The sequence below is a fragment of the Gigantopelta aegis genome, chromosome 9, assembly GCF_016097555.1.
Source record: "Gigantopelta aegis isolate Gae_Host chromosome 9, Gae_host_genome, whole genome shotgun sequence".
NCBI classification, from domain to species: domain Eukaryota; kingdom Metazoa; phylum Mollusca; class Gastropoda; order Neomphalida; family Peltospiridae; genus Gigantopelta; species Gigantopelta aegis.
In genome coordinates this window covers 8,636,830-8,655,535 of record NC_054707.1, presented here as the reverse complement: position 1 = coordinate 8,655,535, position 18,706 = coordinate 8,636,830, and the positions used below count along the sequence as shown (strand labels likewise).

Sequence of the window (18,706 nt, the reverse complement as noted above, 5' to 3'; positions counted from 1 at the left end):
TGCCTCTAGTTCCGTTTACTATCACTAATTCAATACCTATAGCTTGACAATATCCGTATGCATGCCTCTAGTTCATCGCACTGTCACTAATTCAATACCGATAGCTTGACAGTAACCGTATGTATGCCTGTAGTTCATTTTGATGTCACTAATTCAATACCTATAGCTTGACAATATCCGTATGCATGCCTCTAATTCATCGCACTGTCACTAATTCAATAGTGATAGCTTGATAGTATTCGTATGCATGTCTCTAGTTCATTTTACTGTCACTAATTCAATACTGACGGCTTGACAGTATCTATGTTCATGTCGCTAGTTCATTTCACTGTTACAAATTCAATACCGATATCTCTCTCTGTTTGCCTCTGCCTGTGTATGTATGTCTATGTATGTGTGTGTGTGTGTGTGTGTGTGTGTGTGTCTCTGTCTGTCTGTCTGTCTGTCTGTCTGTCTCTCTCTCTCTCTCTCTCTCTCTCTCTCTCTCTCTCTCTCTCTCTCTGTGTCTGTCTGTATGTCTGTCTGTCTGTCGTGTCTCTCTCTCTCTCTCTCTCTCTCTCTCTCTCTCTCTGTGTGTCTGTCTGTCTGTCTCTCTCTCTCTCTCTCTCTCTCTCTCTCTCTCTCTCTCTCTCTCTCTCTGTGTCTGTCTGTATGTCTGTCTGTCTGTCTGTCTGTCTCTCTCTCTCTCTCTCTCTCTCTCTCTCTCTCTCTCTCTCTCTCTCTCTCCACTCTCTCTCTGTGTTGTGTCCCCTCTCTCTCTCTCTCTCTCTCTCTCTCTCTCTCTCTCTCTCTCTCTCTCTCTCTCTCTCTCTCTCTCTCTCTCTCTCTCTCTCTCTCTCTCTCTGTCGTATTAACCATATCTTTGACCTCAATCCTTGCTTTCCTTCCCTATTTAACTGAAAAATTATGATTCAAGTTAATTCAAAATAGCGTCGAGGGGGAAATAATACGGCGATGTTAAATGTTGTGTCAACTTTAATAGCGTGCTTTCAGATTGTTTAAGTATAACAACGTTCCATTTCAGAGAGTGTTATTTTCTGTGTATGTCAATAACTGTGAGAACCAATTACTATTAGAAATTGCCCATATGCTTAAATACAAATGTTAAACAGTTTTAATAATGCATGCAGATAATATGGTACTTTTTTTTTCTGAAATACCAGAAGGACCGCAAAGAAGCGTGATTCGCTATCAAAGTCTATCAATACATGGGATCTAACAGTACATACAAACAAGACTAAGGTTGTTATTATCAGAAATGGTGGCAAAGTTCGAGATAATGAAAAGTGGTTTTAAAATATAATTGTTGGGAATTAGAAACAGTAAATGAATTTAGTTATCTTGGCATATTTTTTTTTTTTAATAACGGCCAGCACATTTTGCCCGAAAATCTTTATCATTTTTGCCTGAATTTGACGATCTGCTCTAATCCAATTTAACTTTACAATTTCCAGATTGTGTCATGCCATGATATGCACGAACCAAAGCCAGATGATATGTCATTCAGATCTGGTTAATCCTGTCTCAATTTCCAGTTGATTTGGTGTCCATTTGTCGAGCCTGCCAATGCGGAACAAAGGTTCAACAGCGAGGAAGTACGAACATCAATACTGGAAACGATCCACTCTCTCTCTGACAGTAATTAATAACGCATCCGTCATTTATTCCCTGACCTCTCACTTAACTAATCAGCTGGGAATCTGACTGTCTTCAGATGTCACCGATAACCAAACTACTCTCTCGCTCTCTACTGAAGAGGCCCAGTTCCCGAACATGACACATCGGTTACCATGAGGTTGCCTCACAGCAAATCAATGTCCACTGTCAATATTGTTAATATTTTATAATAAAGCAGATATTGGCAATATATTAACATATTCAGCATATTGTGTAATGGTACGTGAATGGCCGTGCTTTGGCTATAATAGCTGGGAGTGCAATAAAACAGTCTGGATAAAGCCATAAAGATGTTCGTTAAGGCGAAGCCACACCATACGAGTGACTCGTACAAGAATAACCGATTGCATAGCAACTGATGAAATCGTAATCTTGTCAATCGGCAATTCTCGTGGCTATTCTTGTACACAAGACACTCGTATCGTGTAGCGTTGTCTTTGGGGGGGGGGGGGGGGGGGCACCAAAAGGGCACATGTTTATGTTTTTCAGGTGTGTGTGTAAAGTCCACCCTGCCACACTAGATATGGCTCTGATGTCAAATAACATTTAAATAAGATATAATAAAAGAAAATTAAAAATTAAAGTTTGTTTTGTTTAACGACTATTTAAAAATCACCGACTATCGGATGTGAAACATTTGTTTATTCTGAAAAGTATTATCAAAACCTACACCATTTTCCCATTACAACAAGGGATCTTGTATACGTACTTCCCCACAGACAGGCCAGCACATACCACGGCATTTGATATACTAATAGTGGGGCACTGACTGGAACAGGAAAAAACAACCAGATGCTGAGTCCATCGAGAGGGTTCGATCCTAGAATCAAGGCAAGCGGTCTACCGACTGAGCTATATACCGCCAATACCCCCCCCCCCCCGATAACAGTATTCGTACAAACATATATTGTCATAATATCACTGCCCACTACAACTTTAGATTAATACATAGAGGATAATAAACGAGTTACCAGTTATTATCAAATTTATGTCCCGAGTGAAATAATTTTCAGTTGTCACGAGCTTTAGCGAGTGACAAATGAAAATTATTTCACGAGGGACATAAATTTGATAATAATTGGTACCAAGTTTCTTATTCTATTTATTACCTCAGCTATTTTTCTCTAAAAGCCTTTAATTTCGACGCACATGCACGAAGGCCAACCTGTATAGGAACGATGTAAACCACTTTACGCACTGTTCTGAGAATTACTATAACGTTGTAATTTAATCACGTTCATAGATAATTTTTAAAAACACAAGTTCTCTTTATTCTGCTTCCAAATTTATAATGAATTGCATTAAAATGATATTTTGTTATTAATTTAACACCAAAAACAGAGACCCGTAAAGGCAAACTCTTTAAACTACATGACGTCATTTTGTGTGTTTGTCAAATCGTGATGACGTCATATTTAGTACCGACAAAGTCATTGGTTTGTAAGCGTCAAATTGTCCAATAGTATTGTTCGTTAGACCAATGCATGATAATTTCTCAGTGAGAATTTTTCTTTTCCCTGTTATGAGTGACCGCTGGGGTAATAAATGCATGTATTTTTTTTTTATCCTTTGTGGGTTTGGCCCATCGGCCTCCGATTAGTGCGAGGCCGAGATGTAGCCCAGTGGTAAAGCGCTCGCTTAATGCGCGGTTGATCTAGCATCGATCCCCATGGGTAGCCCACTGGGCTATTTCTCGTTCCGGCCAATGCACCACGACTGGTATATCTATCAAAGGCCGTGGAATATGCTATCCTGTCTATGGGATGGTGCATATTAAAAAAAAGCCATTGCTACTAATGAAAAATAAAATGTAGAGGGTTTCCTCTCCAAGACCGTATGTCAAAAATTACAAAACGTTTGACATCCAATAGCCGATGATTAATAAATCAATGTGCTCTAGTGGTGTCGTTAAACAAAGCAAACAAACTGATTTGTGCGAGGTAACCATAAGCGGCTTCAGGCCTTCTCTGGGGAAACTGTAGTTCGGTGACACAGTTGTCATAATATTCCGTTTAAAGGCGGAGTTACATTGCAGATGACAAAGTTCAAAGTTTTGCTTTGTTTAACGACACCACTAGTGCACATTGATTTATTAATCATCGGCTATTGGATGTCAAATATTTGGTATTTTTGCATGTAGCCTTAGAGGAAACCCGCTACATGTTTTCATGCCTATCAAAATAGCTCAGGACTGTCTGGTACAACCTTAATTACATATGGCAACGAAAAGCAAATTATGCTGTAGTGTGTGTGTGTGTGTGTGTGTGTGTGTGTGTGTGTGTGTGTGTGTGTGTGTGTGTGTGTGTGTGTGTGTGTGTGTGTTTTAGAAAAACCCCACAGCCTATATGTCATTGACATGCATTTATATCCACTAAAGGTTCAAGCACGACTTTCCAGGGAACACGTTCTGACATCGCCTGGATCTAAGGGTGATAGTTAGCTTATTGTTGAGGAGTCACTATTTCCAATCCCTGAATATAAACATGTTCAATATAATAGGATGATTTCTCTTATTCAGTAAAATGTTAACGCTTTCACTGATATTTTTCTGGTGCATTTATCATTATAAATGCTGTTGCATATTCCGTCATACCATACGAGAATAGAGGTTGTTAAATAATTAATGAATGGATCTCTCTCTCTCTCTCTCTCTCTCTCTCTCTCTCTCTCTCTCTCTCTCTCTCTCTCTCTCTCTCTCTCTCTCTCTCTCTCTCTCTCTGCCTCTGTCTCTCGGTCACTCTCCTCTCCGTCTCTGTCTGTCTGTCTGTCTGTCTGTCTCTCTCTCTCTCTCTCTCTCTCTCTCTCTCTCTCTCTCTCTCTCTCTCTCTCTCTCTCTCAGAGAAAGCGGCACAGAGAGATAGCAGAGAAAATGCATGTTTAATGACACCCCAGCACGACAAATACATAGGTGTATGGGTGTCAAGCAATGTAAGTACACGACTTCCTCCGTGTATTTCCCCTGCGCATGCTGTAACCTCACTGTGGTGCAGGGGTGTAACATTCTCTTTGAGAATGGCCAATACAGCACAAAATTGAAATTTTGAGTAAAAGTCAGTATCCATCTGTGATATTTGTATTTCTGCACAGTTCTTTACACTGTTTTTATTTAAATCTTGAAGTCTTATATTGATCATCACTTTATTTGTTTGCATTACCATAGTTTGACACCCAATAGCCGATGTATTTTTCGTGCTGGGGTGTCGTTAAACAATCATTCATTCATTCATTCTTATATATTTATATATATTCATTCATATATTTGACTATCTTTCCGTGTGTGTCTTTCTCACCCACTCTCCCTCTCTCTCTCTCTCTCTCTCTCTCTCTCTCTCTCTCTCTCTCTCTCTCTCTCTCTCTCTCTCTCTCTCTCTCTCTCTCTCTCTCTTATCAATAAATGATACTTATTAAAGTACGAATCACTATGAATGCCATGTCAACCTCTGAACGAAAAAATACAATTTGACTCCAGAGATATGTTATCATATTAATAATAATTCATAAATGCATGTATTCTAATGAAGCAAAATAACTTGATAAATACTCTGCTACACGTGACGTCAAAGGCGAAAAAAACATACACAGGCAAACATTGATATTTTAGAATGTGAAAAAAGCCAGTGCTGAAACCCTACATATGTCTTGTCCTAAGTTACACGAGCCCATCTAGGACTGGTCGGACCCATAAAACACGCCGTTCCATTAGGAATGCGTGGGATGTCATTTTAGTAGCGTGTTTGCCCGATGCCTGCCGCAGCTTAGCAGGGTAAACCCGTTCGCCAATAATATACAGTGTCACGCTCTACTTGGCAATACTGAGCAGACCGAAGCGAAATCAGCCTAACTGTACTGTGGTGTGGTGTGACGAGGGACGCGCGGAACTGTACCACATTATACACGAAGCGTACGACGCTTGTGTCGTGTGTGAGGATATACCTTGGACGTTTCTTTCTCTCTCATATCTCGACTTTCGGAATACCTGGCAGTGTGGAAACGGACAGAAGCCATCATTTGCCGTGGTAAGTACCTGTCATGCGTTGTAATCAATGACCTGGTTTACCTGTGCAGATACACGAGACATGCACGTCCTCAGGTGTTACTCACCTGGGCACACCTGGTGAAGGTGCGGACATTTTCGAGGGCTATTTGCTAAGTACAAGAGTACACAAAACACGCATTGTCGCGTTAGTGGGCTGATTGCTATAACCGACGGTGTCGCTAGCTAGAGGTAAAGACCGAGTAATGCACGTCTTTTTTCACACTGGTGTATCACGATAAAAATCCATAATTGCTGTGGCATGTCTCTTTATGACAAACCTCGGTGTACATGTACAACACAAACAGTATACGACACGCCGCGACTATAGGTGAATACTCGAGCCGGAAGCGTAACTATCACTTTCTAAGTAAACCCAAACTGTGTGTAGTTGTTAAGTGCTTAGATTCACTAGTCTAACCTATTGTTAGCCCATTGGACTATTTCTCGTTCCAGCCAATGCACCACGACTGGTATATCAAAGGCCATGGTATGTGCTACCCCGTCTGTGGGGTGGTGCATATAAAAGATCCCTTGCTGCTAATCGAAAAGGGTAGCCCATGAAGTGGCGACAGCGGGTTTCCTCTTTCCATATATGTGTGGTCCTTAACCATATGTCCGACGCCATATAACCGTAAATAAAATGTGTTGAGTGCGTCGTTAAATAAAACATAAAACAAACCTACTGTTAGTACCACCTGTATGTATGTTGTTTTAAAGTTTGTTTTGTTTAACGACACTGCTAGAGTATATTGATTTGTTAATCGTCAGCCACGGGATGTCAAACATTTAGTAATTCTGACATATAGTCTTAGAGAGGAAACCCGCTACATTTTTATACACTAATAGCAAGGGATATTTCATATACACCATCCCACAGACATGATAGCACATATCACGGCCTTTGATATACCAGTCGTGGTGCACTTTGCTGGAACGAGAAATAGCCCAATGGGCCCACCAATGGGGATCGAGCCTGGACCGACCGGCCGCACATCAAGCGAACGCTTTACCACTTGGCTACGTCCCGCCCCGTATGTCGTTCTAAAGCCGCAATACCCTCCTTGAACAGAACTGGCGAAGTCAGGACTTGTATACTTGAACTGTTCAATGATAGAAGCATGCTATAAATGACCCTGACCTACAAGACGTAGTAGTATACCGCATGACATATTTTCAAGGTATTATCTTAGCCATTGTTTAAAAAAGAGAATGGCAACGACAAACTGTATTTCGTAATATAAAATTTCAGCATCGTTAAAAACATCTATTTGAAATACTTGTAACTATGATACAGTCCTGTATTAACTATGTTTGATTATTTAGTTACGTTTCTTATATACTTTATCAAGGCCTCTCTTGCAATACGTAAGGTAGTGAGTTTGGGCATTTGTACTTGTAACGAACAGATGACTCAAAACACAATGGGATCCGTGAAACGTAAAACGTCCTGTATCATTACACATGGTCTTAGAACGTGAGCCTCCCACGATAGGTTGTGTCGTGGACTGGGATGGAAACTGCTCCGTGTGTGTAAAATGAGCCAAGTATCAAGAATGCACGAAATACTGAAAGGTTAAACAACAGATCACATACTTGGTATTACAACACACGATACCTTAAAGTGACTAACAATCGTTTTAGAAACGTAGTTTTCCTGTTTTGCGAAAAATGTATTTGGAGCTTTACAAACACGAGACGGCCATCCATTCACAAAACTGATAATTTAAGCAAGAACTTGTATGTAATTGTAATTTAAAAAAAAACCTGTAGTAGCTGAAAAAAATGTCATTGTGTAATTTGATGGTTTGACAAATATGTCAAGTTCAGTACTGTTAATCATATCCATTTCATATTTAGACCAAAACGAAAAAAAAAAAAAAAACCGCTCGTTAGTCCATGACCAGCATATGTGATCTAACATTTGCTTCATTCTTTGCACATCAGAGCTTTGCAACGATCTTAAGTATACCTCTCAATAAATTAAATCCTCCACAAATAAATCTAGTAACTCTTCCTTTAACACACGACCCAACCATTCCATTCCTTACACAAATCTGAGGATTTGTTTGTGTAACTGTAAATCACTAACGCTAACTGGTCAATTCTGCAAGCGGTGTAAATGATCGCCAATCCACCATCAATCATTCCTCTACTAATTGCGTTGCTGTCACTATTATCTCGTTAGTTGTGTTTGTGCATATAATAACGTTTCATTTCTGCATTGTGGTCCTATATATATATAGCTATGTCAGATGGATGTGTACATGTTTACACACACACACACACACACACACACACACACACACACACACACACACACACACAGAGAGAGAGAGAGAGAAGAGGAGAGAGAGAGAGAGAGAGAGAGAGAGAGAGAGAGAGAGGGGGAGGGAGGGAGAGAGAGACACACACACACACACACAAATAGACAGACAGACAGACACACACACACACACACACACACACATACATACATACACACACACACACACACACACACACACACACCTGAGAATGAATTAAGCACCACCGTGTGGCTTATACCTGGTAAGTAATTCTGAACATTTCGTGGTTATAAAACACTGAAATTTATTTATTTTATACAAAATACTAAAATTGACTGTTGTTATATCAACATTTATTGTATTCTAGAGAAAAAGACAAAAACCGTAAATATGCATAAAAATGTACCTTAATTGACTATGTAGCTGGAATCAAGTAATGTATTCATGCCATCTCGGTAAATACGCAGTAAATAAAGAATGTGTTAAAAACCCAAAAACCCCTCAATATCAGGTTTAAACTCCGTCGTAACTGATAGTTACCTCTAGACGCTATTTTAACTGCAGTACAATTCTAGACACTCAATAGCCGATTTGTTTTTGTGCTGGGGTGTCGTTAAACATTCATTCATCCATGCAATACAATTCAGGTGATGCTGAATTAATTTCCAGGTGTATATATATATATATATAGTTTACAGTATAAATATTCCCCGTATCCTGACTTGTACAGAGTCATGTCAAGAACTTTCCGATTAGTAGGGACGGGAATCTTTTTATACGCTCTTTCCCGCAAATACGACAGCAACAAGCATTCGTAACGCACTGGCTCAAAGTTGGGGACAAACTCCGCTGGCTCTACTGAAGAGGGTTGACCCCGAGATTTATTGCACGTCAGATAAAAACTCTGCTACCGAGCTATGACCAACGTGTCCAGGTTTTGTCATTTTGAGCAGAAGTACGAGACAGCATATATAGTCACAACAAGCTGAGCTTGTAACATGCAAATGCCATCAGAATTAGTTTTTTCTGTATGTTGGCAGGTCCACTATCGTGGAAAATTAATATCGACAGTTATCATTATCCAGGCCTGGAGAGTCGTATATATTTTGAGTTGGGTGATAGACGTTCATGGGAAATGGAAATTAATTAATTAAATAACAGAAGCTGGTTTCGGTTATTTGCGTCAAAACATAATATTACTCGATGATGTTGATGATCGCAGAAACATCTTTGAAAATAAAAAGGTCACGGAAAGTACGTTGGAATTAGTTTGGTATCGGTGTATACGAATTGTGCAAAAGGATGAACAGTGTATCAAATGATGAATATGTTATATTTGGTTAACTAAGTGCATGGAGTCTTTTGTGGACTGTCTATTGTAAACCGGGTGAAATGCGCTCTAGTGGTGTCGTTAAACAAAGCAAACATTAACTGCTTTTGAAACTCCTCATATCACGGCTTGATGCGGAACATTCTGCTTTGGTACAATGATACCTTTATTCCTGTTCTCAGGTCTGTTTCTGTCAGGAGTTCTATAGGTTTTATAGAGAACTGAACCTAAGATCTATTGAACCTCAGACTAACATTCTACGACTGAGCTATAACCATCTGCCCCAGAGCCCCTTTTTACGAAGCGGTCTTAGCGCTAAGATCACTTTAAGTGCATTAGGTCAGGGCCGTACCCTACAGGGGGCGGGGGGGGGGCAGTTGCCCCCTGAGAATCTCACTTCTTCTTTTTTTTACTCCAGAAAATAGCATACACATCTCAGGGTTTAATTTTGTATAGTGTTTCATTTGTTTATTAAAAAAATAGTGCGCCCCCCCCCCCTGCCCTTTAGGATTTTGATCAGGGTACGGCCCTGTAGGTAGTTAAGATCTTAGGTGATCTTAGCACTAAGATCGATCGCTTCGTAAAATGGGGCCCAGATCTTATTTGGCGGCTCTCTTAGTCTCCTAGACATCAAAGTCAGTAGAGGGTTAACAATGAGCTTTTTTTCCATGGGCGTACATAGGGGGGGGGGGGGGGGGGGGGGGGGGGGGGGGGGGGGGGGGGGGGGGGGGGGGGGGGGGGGGGGGGGGGGGGGTCGATCGATGGGTTCGACCCCCCCCCCCCCCCCCGAAATCGCTTTTTTTATAATTTAATATATCTGACATTGATATCTGACATTATTATATTTACTCAACATAGAAATATATGCCCAATATCTTTGCAATCTATTTTGGAGCCCCTCTTTTCAAAACTCAACATAGAAATATATGTCCAATATCCCTGCAATCTATTTTGGAACCCCCCTTTTCAAAATCCTATGTACGCCCATGTTTTCTCATGATGAACATTAACTTCATTCAGAACTTGTTTTCCCGTATGCAGCACCGCTGATTGGTACGCACGTGTTGCCAACACCACATATGCACCACAAACCAATATGTGCCTCTCACGCCGAGCTGAGACTATCTGCGAAACTCGCCCTGGGTCACGTGTGACAGGGAAACGAGAGATCTCGATAAATTATTGTCTCCTATCGCCGAAGAGTTAATTAATGTAATCGCCTTAATGTGTAAATCACGCGGCTATAAAACGCGGGACACGCGGAGCCCGAGGAACGTAAACACGTCCAGGACACGCGGTCGTGATGGAACCGCTGGTGGTCGTTTTAGGTTCTAGTAAACTAAATCAATCCCCATTGTCGATAATGTTAACAATTTTTAATTTAAAAAATGTCAAGCGCGGGGTACGTATTCTTTAGATTATCCCATTCCGTACATCCGAAATGTTTCTGGTCATCCTGGTGTTATTAATATCACAAAATGCAATTTTCATGTTTTTAAAAACGCACGTGCGTCTGAGAAGTAATGGTTATGGAGTCGGAGTTTGTCTATTTTTAAGGGTATTTCACCGTGTCAAAGTCACAGACTCTTGTTTTACTCTATTGTAACTTTATCCAAATGTGTTACAGGTTTGTAGATTAACTAAACTTAAGTGCCCATTTTCGCAGGTTGAAACTAGAATATGCGCCTTTAAAATCTCAGACCCAAGTTTCAGCTTGTGAAAACTTTGGTTAATCTACAAACCTGTACTTATTTGGATAAAGTTACAACATAGTGAAACAAGAGTCTGTTAAGCTGAAACAGGGAAATACCCTTAAAAAGGTAGGCCAGAGAGCTGTCATCTTCCTAACCGTTACTTCTTAGATGTACGTTCGTCTTGTCATGTATGTTAATTATGTATTTGAAAATGTCCTCTCGTTACACATTGTAATGTGTCTGAGTGTTTTTTTAATAAATCGTGTTTAAAAATATGGCAAAAAAGCATTTTGTGGGATTAGAAACACTAGGATGACCAGAAACACTTTGAATGTACGGACATGAATAATCTAAACAATAACATTTAAATAATGTCTTGATTTCAATTATCAATAACGGCTTAAATAGTGAATAATACGCCATAGAGTTTAAAAACTAGGATCTGTCACTTTAAAAAAAATTTATGGAACACTGTATTTGTTTTGACCATTTGTAAGTGCATATACCAAAGGAAATTATATTAATGTATTTGGAATAGATAATAGTATTTGCAGAAATAATCAATGCCACGTGTTACCACCTATCAGAACCGCAGCTGCTTTTACTTCGTATTTCACGTCTTGATACGGAAGTCTCCGATTTGGTGCAATGCAACCGTTATTCCATTTCACAGTCCTGTCTAATTCTGTCGGAGATCTCGCTGAACACATTAACATAGCACTTTAATTAAGATATTGTTTAATTACAATATTGTTCGGTACGTTTGTGAGAGGTGGACCGTTAGGTATTGATGGGCCGATAGGCGAACATTTCAAAAATAAAACGAGGACTTTGTTTCTAGTTCAGTCGGTTGAGTGCTCTCTTGAGGTAATTGGCATCGCAGGACCGAACCACCTTGGTGGATCCATTCAACTGATTAGGTTTTTACTCATTCCAACTAGTCAAAAGTCTGTGGGAAAGTGCATATAAAACATCCCTTGCTGCATTAGGAAAATTGTAGCGGGATTCCTCTGGTGACTACGTGTCAGAATTAACAAATGTTTGACATCCAATAGCCGATGATTAATTAATGTGCTCTAGTGGTGTCGTTAAACAAATCAAACTAGTTGTGTCTTGGTAAAATGGAAAGTTGAAGTTTGTTTAACGACACCACTAGAGCACATTGATTTATTAATCATCGGCTATTTATTTGGATGTCAAACATTTGGTAATTTTGACATATAGTTTTAGTGAGGAAATTAGCTAAAAAAAAAAAAAATCCATTAGAAGCAATGGATTTTTAATATGTTAAAATTACATATTAAAATTAACTCCTGCGTGGATCCTGTACTGGGACGCGACCCCAATACTCACCAGCCTTTGAATCAACTGTTGAACCAATAGTATTGAATACGTCATCGCGGCCGGTGCTGTGTTGTCTGGGCCGCGTTCAGCCAGACTGAGCAGAAAAGAACTTACGCTAGACTGGGTGTTTTGTTGTTGTTGTTGTTTGTTGTTTTTTAAATATATTTATTGCCCCAGATATTTATATATTGATAATGTCAGGGTTACGCTAGACTGGTTTGTGCGCTTCATGTTAAACCAAATGGCCACGTTGGAAACCAATCTAATAGTTCGCGAACGTTAGCGGAACGTTCGCTGGCTGAACTTAGGGCTGGTTATATTGTTGTTTTGGCTTGTTGACAGTAATGTGTGTTACGTAGAATATTTTAGCATGTCGTACAATACTGGCACCGGCCATGTAATACAGTGTGGGTAATAACTGTTTGATCAGTGTTACGTGATTATATTACACACTAAGCCAGTGTAACAGCTAACGTTTCATTGGTGTTGCTTAACACCGTGTGCCAACACGCTCACAGCGCGAGTGTGTAATACAACACTCGTCACCGGCCTCGGTGGCGCAGTGGTTAAGCCATCGGACTACAGGTTGGTAGGTACAAGGTTCGAAGAAGTTTTTTTTTATTTAACGACGCACTCAACACATTTTATTTACGGTTATATGGTGTTAAACATATGGCTAAGGACCACACAGATATTGAGAGAGGAAACCCGCTGTCGCCACTTCATTGGCAATTCTTTTCGATTAGCAGCAAGGGATCTTTTATATGCACCATCCCACAGACAGAGTAGTACATACCACGGCCTTTGACATGCCAGTCGTGGTGCACTGGCTGGAACGAGAAATAGCCCAATGGGCCCACCGACTGTGATCGATCCCAGACCAACCGCGCATCGAGCAAGCGCTTTACCACTGGGCTACGTCCCGCCCCGTACAGGGTTCGCAGCCCGGTACCGGCTCCCACCCAGAGCGAGTTCTTACGGGCTCAATGGGTAGGTGTAAGGCCACTACACCCTCTTCTCTCTCACTAACCACTAACAATTAACAACTAACCCACTGTCATGGACAGCCAGCCCAGATAGCTGAGGTGTGTGTCCAGAACAGCGTGCTTGAACCTTAATTGGATATAAGCACGAAAATAACTTGAAATGAAATGAAACGACACTCGTCTGATCAAGTAATTATGTTACGACTTTGTATAAATAAATTCTTGTTGTGGTTTGTTTTGTTTAAAGAGTAAACACCACCTTGTACATCAGTGAGAGTCCAAACAAGTAAATGCTAAATTAGGTAGAGTATCATTAAATAGATATTTAAAAAATATTTAATCGTCAGTTTAATATAAAAGAAATAATCGACGAAAATCATTTTTATTCTATTTCCGACACTACTTTAGTTGAACACATTGATTTATTAATCATTGGTGGTTGGATGTAAAACATTTGGTAATTTCTGACACACAATCCATGGGCGGATCCAAGGGGGGGGGGGGGGGGGGGGGGAGACCAGGGGGACGCGTCCCCCCAAAAAAATTGTTCAAGTGCCCTCAAAATGTCCAAGTGCCCTTTTTGTTTGTAGAATTTTTTTTTTTTTAAGTAAACAATAATTATATTGTAGATAAATGAAATCAAGATTTTCGTGTATATGCGCAAGCTTGCAGATATGTGTCTGTGTTATTGAGTCTCAATGGGGCCCCATTGAGGTTCTAACGCGAGTGACGCCAATTTACTTCATTATTGCTAGTATATTATGACGTAGAACTGTAGGAATTCATATTAATTGTAAATATCAAAACTTGTAGTAAGGTGCCCTTTTGACGAGTCAATGTGCCCTTCTTTTTTGGTCCCCCCCTAAAAATATTTCCTGGATCCGCCCATGCAATCCGATACATTTTTCCATCAGCAGTAAGGTATCTTTTTATATGTATTTTCCCCACAGATGGGACAGCACTTACCACGAACTTTGATACACCAATCAAGGAGCATTGGTTGTGTAATTAACTGTTGGATTTTTATATTGATGTTGCTTATCAAATTTGTTTTGCTTTTACCATAGTTTGACATCCAATAGCCGATGTATTTTTCGTGCTGGGGTGTCGTTAAACATTCATTCATTCAGTTGGTTGTGTAAATAAACCCGTTCTGTTTTGAACAGGACTCTGATGATGACAGATGTTTTGTCCACGGCAGGCGTGGCTAAACATTTCTGTGATGAAAGCATGCTAAAAATTTACACTGCCACTTGTACAGCAACTTCGATAATATAGTGTTTAAACTGTCAGCCTTCGAATCCCAATTTCCACCCAGTGCACCACAACTGAACAAAGGCCGTGGTATTTGCTTTCCTGTCTGCATGAGGAAAAATGTAGCGGGTTTCCTCTGTTGACTACGTGTCAGAATTAACAAATGTTTAACATGCAATAGCCAATGTTTAATGAATCAATGTGCTCTAGTGGTGTCGTTAAACAAAACAAACCCATCCAGAGCGAGCTTTAACGGCTAAATGGGAAGGTATAAGGCCCTCTACTAATGTTGTTCTTACTACCATCTACTACCAACCGAGATAGTTGAAGTGTGTGCCCTGGACAGCGTGTTTGGACCTTTATTGGACATAGAGGGCGGGGCGTATCCCAATAGTAAAGCGTTCGCTTGATGCGCGGTCGGTTAAGGATCGATCTCAGTCGGTGGACCCATTGGGCTATTTCTCGTTCCAGCCAGTGCTCAACAACTGGTGTAACAAAGGCCGTGGTATGTACTAGTTATCATGTCTGTGGGATGGTGCATATAAAAGATTCCTTGTTGCTAAAAGAGTAGCCCATGAAGTGGCGACAGCGGGTTTCCTCTCAATATCTGTGTGGTCTTTAACTATATGTCTGACGCCATATAACCGTCAATAAAATGTGTTGAGTGCGTCGTTAAATAAAACATTTCCTTCCTTCCTTTTATTAGACATAAGAACGAAATTGAAACATACTTGTACAATACTACCTGGCGGTCAGAGATTTCGTCCATAATCGGCGTGTTTAACAGTTCTCTCGGTGTTCGTTCTCCAGTGCCGGCTTCCGTCCAGAGTGGACTTTATTTGCTCACTGGGGTTAGTGTATGGCCACTACACTGATTTCTCTCTTACTAACCATTAACCAGAGACCCCTGGGATGTTAGCACGGAAAGCAAGTAAAAAGTATTTTTTCAGCGATACCACTTTTATTTGTTACATAGATTTGGGACACGAGTCTGTTGAGTGGTATTCTTTAGAGTATGTACTTTACATTTAGAGAACTGTACACCACTCGCTGGATGTGTATTCTTTAGAGTATGTACTTTACATTTACATACTGTATACCACTCGCTGGATGTGTAAACTAGATGGTTGTCAGTCACTGCTGGATCGTTGGAATCTCTCTCTCTCTCTCTCTCTCTCTCTCTCTCTCTCTCTCTCTCTCTCTCTCTCTCTCTCTCTCTCTCTCTCTCTCTCTCTCTCTCTCTCTATCTCTCTCGCTTTCAGATATTATGTGACCGTCTCGATCTGAAATAGAAGCCAGTATCCCAGTATAGTTCATTGATTCGGCCTGCAATCTCCGTCAATTATCGTGTTTGAACAAAACACGCTGTTCGTGACATTTAAATAAAAAATAATAGCCCGAATCCACAATAAATCGACGATTAGCAAACATTTCGACATTTGTTTGGAAACACGGGAAAAAAGAAAAGAAAAAAGAAGAGAAAACTAAAGCTAATCTTTATGTATAAGGGAAACTGACAGAATAACGAAACATCATTAGAGAGATGCGATGGAGCTATCGACACGATGTCAGCAATATGTTTATAGGAAATCAACATATTTATAAGGAAAAGAACGTGTTTATAGGAAATCAACATATTTATAAGGAAAAGAACGTGTTTATAGGAAATCAACATATTTATAAGGAAAAGAACGTCTTCATTGGAAATCAACATATGTGTGAGGGAAAAAACAAGTTTTTTTATGAAATCGATACATTTGTAAGAAAAAGAACATGTTTATAGGAAATTAACACATTTGCAAGGAAAAGAACATGTTTATAGGAAATCAACACATTTGTAAGGAAAAGAACATATTTAAAGAAATCAACACATTTGTAAGGAAAAGAAGATATTTATAGAAATCAACACATTTGTAAGGAAAAGAACATGTTGATAGGAAATGAACATGTTTGCAAGGAAAAGAACATGTTTATATGGGGAAAAAATAATAATAGATATGTAAAACATCGGTACGTGTGATATGAAGATATGGACACGGTATGAACAACAATGATAGTAAATAAGACTGGACTAATTGAAACGTTATGTAATATAAAATTTTCACAAAATTAACACATAGACATAATAGGTGAAGCGTATCGTGTTAAGAATCCATTTTCACGCGTAGAGAGCATGGTAAAACATATAAGAGAAGAATTAAAAACTGTCTTTATTCACAGTACCCATGTTATCAGTTACCAGAAGATGAATTTACACAAAGCAGGGCCGTACCCTGACCAAAATCCATGGGGGGGCACTAAATTTTATAAATAATTTTTAACATACTATAAAGATTAAACATTTCTATGCTATTACTGGAGATATATAAAAAAAAAAAAGGACAAGATTCTCAGGGGGGGGCAGCTGTCCCCCCTGCCCCCCCCCCCCCTGGAGGGTACGGCCCTGCACAAAGGTATCAGATTTCATGTTGGGCTGCATTTGAATCAATTCGTTGATGTAGTATAGATTATCCTCTTTGACTCGTGTTATTGCCTGTCCCAAACGGCACAGGGGCGGTTCCAGCATTTTGTAAAGGGGGTCATAAAAATCCAAAAAGGACAGTTTGAGAGCGAGATCTGTAAGAGCCATTAGGGGTATTCACCCCCATTTTTAAAAAAATAATTATAATGAGCGACGTGTTTTCGAAGCAATTTTGTGTTGTATATTGTGGATGATGAATTAAAAGAATCATTCAAAAAGGCACCTCAAACGGGTGGAGGGGAGTCACGGGACCTCTGCAACCACTCTGGATCCGCCAGTGGTGTCTCAATCTGGTATACCATGGAAGGAAGGAAATGTTTTATTTAACGACGCACTCAACATATTTTATTTTCGGTTATATGGAATGAATGAATGAATGAATGAATGTTTAACGACACCCCAGCACGAAAAATACATCGGCTATTGGGTGTCAAACTATGATAATTCAAATAAATAAAGTGATGATCAACATCAATATAAAAATTCAATGTTTAAACAAAAACAGTGTAAAGAACTGTACCAAAAATACAAATACAAATATCACAGAATTTTACGGACACCGAATTTTACTCTAAACTTCCATTTGTGCTGTATTGGCCATTCTCAAAGAGAATGTTACACCCCTGCACCACGGTGAGGTTACAGCACACGCAGGGGCGGTTATATGGCGTCAGTTGTGGAGCACTGGCTGGAACGAGAAATAGCTCAATGGGTCCACCGACGGTGATTGATCCAAGACCGACCGCGCCTCGAACGCCTTACCACTGGGCTACGTCCCGCTCCCCCCCCCCCCCCCCCCCCCCGGGTATATCAAAGGCTGTGTATTCTCTTGTCTATGATATAATGATATAGTGCATATTGAAGATCTCTTGCTGCTTTAGAGATAGGAGTTGTGTACGTAGTATAGACAGGAGAAATTGTTTTCGCAGATACCCTATCATAGGCGTACGGGCTTCCATTTTTGTAGGGGGGGGGGGGGGGGGGCAGGCTGATCTTTGCCCGAATTAAAACGAAAATGTCCGAATTAAAACGAAAATTCCCGAATTAACAAAAATGCCCGAATCTGGTTAACAACATTTCATATTAGCATTACTGCCAAACACCTATATAGGGTTGCAAACGAATCACTACGCAATTTTATATGGATTACAACTAATTTTGAGGTAGAATGATGGAAATACATGGTAAAAAGGCTTCAGGTTGGCACATTATTCCCGAATATATCTATTGTTTTTGCCCGAATTTGATTATTACCAGTACTAGGGACAGTTGTCACCTGCCCCCCCCCCCCCCCCCCAACCCCATCTCGTACATTTATATACCCTATTACATATACCTGCCCCAATCCGGGGAAAAGGGGACAGGGGGTTTATATGACCCAGGAAAAATGTTTTTTTTTTTTTTTTTTTTCGTTTTTTTAATTTATTACTGTTGAATAAAATTAGAAATGAGTAAACATGCTTATGAAGGCGGATAGAACTGGGTTGGCATATAGGGGCTACAAATTGTTTTAGATTAAAAACAAGTTTATTTTGTTTAACAACACTACTAGAGCACATTGATTTATTAATCATAGGCT

General features: G+C 39.9%; 1 protein-coding gene across 1 annotated transcript in view; it reads left to right on the top strand.

Moving 5' to 3' along the window:
• The first annotated feature begins 5,542 nt into the window (after nucleotides 1–5,542).
• The window catches only part of LOC121380470 (integrin beta-1-B-like), a 55,734-nt gene continuing 42,570 nt past the window's right edge, over nucleotides 5,543–18,706 (top strand). The window contains exon 1 of the mRNA XM_041509291.1: nucleotides 5,543–5,693. The gene's annotated coding sequence lies outside the window, so the exon portion shown is untranslated. The remainder of the gene's footprint in view (nucleotides 5,694–18,706) is intronic.